Source organism: Teleopsis dalmanni, chromosome 2 (genome assembly GCF_002237135.1).
Source record: "Teleopsis dalmanni isolate 2A chromosome 2, ASM223713v2, whole genome shotgun sequence".
In the NCBI taxonomy this organism is placed as follows: Eukaryota; Metazoa; Arthropoda; class Insecta; order Diptera; family Diopsidae; genus Teleopsis; species Teleopsis dalmanni.
In genome coordinates, this window is record NC_051847.1 from 40,783,589 (window position 1) to 40,789,594 (window position 6,006).

Consider the following 6,006-nt stretch of genomic DNA (forward strand, 5'->3'; position numbering starts at 1 on the left):
TTAATACCCAAATCCTCCACTTTCTTTCTGCCCGACGCCACTCATCCCACCTTTTTTTCATCATTTTTTATTTATTTAAATTTTTAAACAACTAAACTAGTTTAAGTTCTTCTTTATTATATTCGGCATGGGAGTTTTTTAGTGGAAATTGCATGCGATTTGCATTTATTGCTCCACCGAGCGGACACAAAAGCGGTTGATAGTTTCGTTTAAATTTTTCTATAATTTCATTTTTTTTTTTTGAAATGATTCAATTTTATTAAAAAAATATGTTGCATGTGCTTGTCAAACGAAACTAAAAAAATATTGCATATATCATAAATATTTGCAGTGGAGTGCAGCATTTATGCAGTTTCAGTTGCATTTGTGTCGAAGCCCGAAAAAAAAAGTAAAGACGCCTAAAAGTGTGCTTTATTTGTTAATAACACAACATACCAGACCAGTATTTTGATATGATTTGAATTCTGTAGCTAGGAGTATTTTGGTAATATACATGCCCTATAGGCACTTACACTGGGAGTATAGGTACATATATTGTAAGCTCAAACATCGCTTTCCATTTTAATCAAATCTCTTTCAGCCAGAAAATACGAGTACGTTTCGGTCCATACGAATGCGATTGCATCCAACGTGAATGTGAATGTGATGCTGCAGTACTTTTAATTCAATCACTTTGTTTATTATGGAATATAATTATTTTTGTTTACAATTTCACTTTGTATTATTTCAGTTTATTCAAATATTAACTAAAATGTGTATTTAACGTAGATAACTGCATTCAACCGTGCACACAACGGACAGGACAGACATAATTTTGCGACTGTGTTTACATTAAAATTTAAATTTTCATAAATGTAAATATGCTCTACACCACTGGTCAGATGTAATTAAAAATATTTATTAAATGTTAAATAATTAAACAATTTCATATATGTTTAATATGAAATATTTATAAAAATTATGCATAAAGTAAAGTAAACAGAACTAAAGTACAATTCTAAACCGAAGTTGGAAATTATTATTTTACCCTTAGGTGGTTTTAAAATTTATTATTATATTAGTTATAAATATTAGTAAAGTTTACATATGGCTTATTATAGTATTTATAAACAAATTTTGTTCTGTTATCAATATGTCATTTTAATACCTAAATATAATGGAGTTATTAAAATAACAAAAAATTATAAAAATATCTATATCTGATATTGAATTTAATGATGGACATTCGGCGATTGAATATAATAATAATAGCTGTTCTGGATATGAAGAGAGTGACAAGTTGTTGTTGGAGCCTGGGAGCTCTAAAAAGCAGACAACAAGAAGAAATTATATGACGAGTGCATGGGTTGGGATGTGGATGGGTAATGGTTGAAGAGAGGTGGAAGTTTTGAATGTTGGGTTGGATTGGTTATAAGTGGGACTTGAATTGAAATCAACAAAAATCAAAATAAAGAAATCTGGGACATTCAAAGTGATGGGTCTAAAGATCGATTGAATTTTGATTTGTGTATGCGTTGGGCGGGAGAATAGATGGGCGACGTCATGGAGGTAGGACCTCGGTAACTCTTTAGCACATTTCTATATCTTGATCTCAATTGTTTTAGGACTGGAAACTCGCAATCTTCTGCAATTGGCACGGATGAGTCCGTGTCAGAAAACATATTTCAGAAGGCGAGATCACATACTGTTTCTTGAATACAGTCCCTAGTCATAGTCTTTTTTGTACTTTCTATAGTATGTGTAAGTCCGATTTTGCGATCATTTAAGTAACATCCACTTACTGATCCTTGGGTACAGACCTTAATCATAGTTTTTTTTGCAGTTGCTTCAGTGTATGCAAGTCCACCTTTCTGATATTTGAAAAGCACGCTACCAGAAGATGTTGAAGGCTGCATTGATATCAAGTAAAATAGTAAATTTTTGCCGATTTCCGAGAACTATAAAACAAGTAATTTGAGCATTGAAGAGGATCGTTAGTTTAATAAAGAGTAAAATAATTTTAGTCAGTTGCTAATCTGAAAATTTAGTACATACATTTCTAACTCAATTTAAAACTATTTTTGTTTATATTGTATGTGATTCGGTGAAGAAAAGCTTTCAGCATTTAAACTGACTTCGGGAACACGTTCTGATGAATTGATTGAACTCAAGTTCTATTACATCCTTTATCATTAATTGTACATAATGATATAGTACTCTTCGTCTAAATCGGGAATGTTGAGTATTTCTCTGATGTGATCGTTTGGTATTAGGTTCCATCCAGCAATTCTAACTAAAGTGCTCAGAATAAGTATTTTGAGATAAGAAGCAGTTAGTCTTTCTATTGTTCATTCCTTTTCATTGTCACTAAATACCAAGAAATTACTTACTGCTCATATTTGGATTATTATACAAACAGAAACTCGGTGATCTATGGTGTATGTGCTTGTATTATTTTTATTGTCACTGATGTTGAAGAATTTACTTATTATTCACGATGGAATGATTAGGCAAACATGAAATCTTATATCTATGATGTCTATATGTATTAGTTTCAGTTAGTAGGGCTCTTCTGCAAATTGTAAAGGAAGTTGATTTACATTCTTAAATATAACCAATTTATACCTTAACAGTGGTAGAATCTACACAACTCTGAGTAACTCTGAGTAAATTACTTCTACAATAAATTTATTTTTATTCAATGATATCACTTCTTCCACTTAATTTTGCTTCAGTCATTGACTTGCTTCTGTTAAGTGCTTCAATATCATTAAATATTGTATATAAAAATTTAAAATAAAATAATTTTGTTTATATATATTTGCATAACAATATATCAATATTCGTCAGTGTCTCCATTATAATAAATCCATTAGCAGAATTATGGTGAAGACGTTTCAATTCGGTATCAGAAACGTGTCAAGCGATTACTTAATATGTCTGATACCTGACCATAAAAAGGTAAATTAAGAGTGTAGCGCCTACGCTAGGGCGGACCACTGCTAAAGTCATTTACAATGACAAGATATAACAATAGAAAAATCTAATGTCTGAACAGACAAAAAAGCGATAATCAAACATAACTAATTATGTATGCGACACATGAAATTTTAATGAAATATAGAATAAAAAAAAAAATAAAAAAAATATAAAAAAAAAATAAAAATGAAAAATAAAAAAATATAAATAATTAATAATTTTATTGACAGCATCAAAATCTAAACATGTCCAAAAAATAAAAGAAGAAATTTAATAATTATAAACGCACAAATGAGTAAGTGAATTTATGATAATTAAGAGAAAAAAAATAAAATAAAAGATATTTGTATATATATATAAAAACAATTCTTCCAATAAAAAGTCAATAAATGCTAAAAGAATAGATTAAAAATTATTTTTCGACAAAGAGTAATTTTTTTTTAATAAATTTCAGTTCCACTACTGGCCATTCTTTCACACAACGAATTTTTACTTGCCCCTCTACAGATTCGAGGGATTCAATGCTAATTTTCTGTTTTCAAAGTTGGAACTGATTAAGTCGATGTTGACGCCGATGTCGATGTCGATGTGGATGTCATCGTCAAAGTTATGAGAATTTAATGTCAAATTACGAGTATTTGTGATTTTTTCCAACTTTCATGTATTGAAGTTGTGCTCAAGTAGGCTTTCGCATATATTTCATTTATTATTTTTTGTCATAATCATCAACTTAATTATTAATATTTAAATTTTTCCCGCTACTCTTTCCGTGGTTGATCAGATCTCATTTGTATTGCAGAATGTATGGATGAGATAATGTTTATGGTGTGTTTACTTGGCTGACAGTAGCAATAGATGCTGGAGTGTTTCTCGAGTGCCCTTATGGCTTATTTGCATATAGTGGGCACTTCGGTAATTGAATTTGGTTAGTTGAACATGGAAAAGGGACACATTTGGTTGAGTGAGAAAGAAATGTATGTTGAAGCTCTATTTTAGGGTGCCAAACTGATATTTTACTTACAGTGGGACTTGTTCTACTTTTGTGTAGATAAAAAACTTTAATAAAATATTTGGAAGTGTTGGTTTTAATTTTAATATAAATCTATAATATATATTAATATTTAATTTATGTTATATGTATATTAATATTTAATATTTATTATATATACATTAATATTTAGTGTATTTTATAAACACATTAATACATTAATGTTTAGTATATATTATAAATATATTAATATTTAATATATATCATATATGTATAAATATATAATAAATGTTATTTTTATATTAACGTCATTGTTGGTTTCTAATATTGATTTCTAATAAAAATAAAAAAAAAGTCTGTAAAATATTGTTTATGTTTGTTATTTATTGCAAAAATTACTTTCCAAAAATTGAATTTAAACAGAATAAAAAAAATATATACCAAATTAACATAGAGACATTGTAACTCGTAACATTCCATAGGGTCTTTTAGTATAGTTGTGTTGTTTCAGATTAAACACAATATGTCCTCGCTTAAACTTCGATTATAACAGAGACCCACAAGAATAGATTGTGAAGCAAAGTAGATTTATAAGGTAGCAATTTACATGGATGATTCCAAAATCAATGGTAACATAAAAACGGGATTCCACTTCATTGATCTACATGCACAGAAATCGTATCATATCTGAATATATACAGCAATTATTCAAGTGCAAAAACATGGTTATTTAAAATTAATGCCATGCCATGAATCATTGGATGCACAAATACAATAATCTCAGCGTACGTATTTTAGTATTTCAAAAGAAAATGTTCACTTTTCAATGGAATGAAAGTCTACAGTGTCATACACAATCTAGCCTCTAGTCTAACTTCTGTTTCAGAAATCTGAATAGATCCATATCCTCTAAGTTGATAAAGCAGCTTAAGTGAAATAATAGGAGATAATTATTTTTTTGGTTCTTGTTCATACAGATAAATTGCGAAGCAATCATATTGATGTGTTGACTAGATTCGTGACCTCCTTCATAGAACCTCTCTCTTTTAGTGTTCCTGTTTGATCGTTGAATCTCAATACCTTTTTGTTTTATTGATGACAGCTTCGTCATCACTTCCTGCTGCGATTAGTTATAGACAAGGGTTGATGTACGCTGACTTCTTACGAAACCTTATATGAATTCATTAAGTTTTACCATATTGACCAGGTTAGGAATCAAAAGGGACAACAAACTCCAAATCTAAAACAACAAATTTAATATAAAAAAACAAACTAATAGTGTTTAAAATAATATCAGATCTCACCGGACAATGAACTTTAAAGGAACAAGAAGCTAAACAGGAACTTCGTCATCGGATATTTTGTTTTTTATGTCTCAACAATTTGTACTTCAAGGCCAAAGTCTATTCCAAATATTTTCGGATACAGAAATCATATCATCTCTGCATAGATATTTTAGTGTTCTAAGCGAAAATATTTTCTTTTCTTAATAAGGAGAAGAAGCTTACAAGTAGTTAGGCTCCAATTGAAATTTTTTCCATCGTGTACGTTTCGCCCAAGTTAAGACAGGGCAGTATGCTGTCTATATAATTCATTTTAAAGCAATAAAAGTGACTATCTTTTGGTTTTTGGTTCTGTAGGTAAAGGGGACTCACACAGGTATAGGCCTTGAATATAATCTCGCTTATGAGTTCCTGTTTTATTGATAGAACCTTCTTTAGCAGTTTTTGTTGTATTGACAGAGCCTCTCTCATCAGTTGTTCAAATTTAATAAAACGGAAGAAAGTGAAAGTTTCCAAAATAATTTTAGATCTCACTAGATACCGTGCTTTAAGACGATATGGTGCTTGTCCGGATAATTCTTGTGAAAAGACAATAGAACACAAGCGATACCACTGCTCCGACTCTTAAAACTTCTCATTTCACTCTATAATATCTTCAGTCTAGAAATTTACCAAGTCTTCATGGTTCTTCATTAAATCTGAAATTTCCAATTCTTAACCCTTTTGATGTCAAAAAGGGTTTCAAATAAAATCAAGAGGGTGGGCTTTTCTTTCATC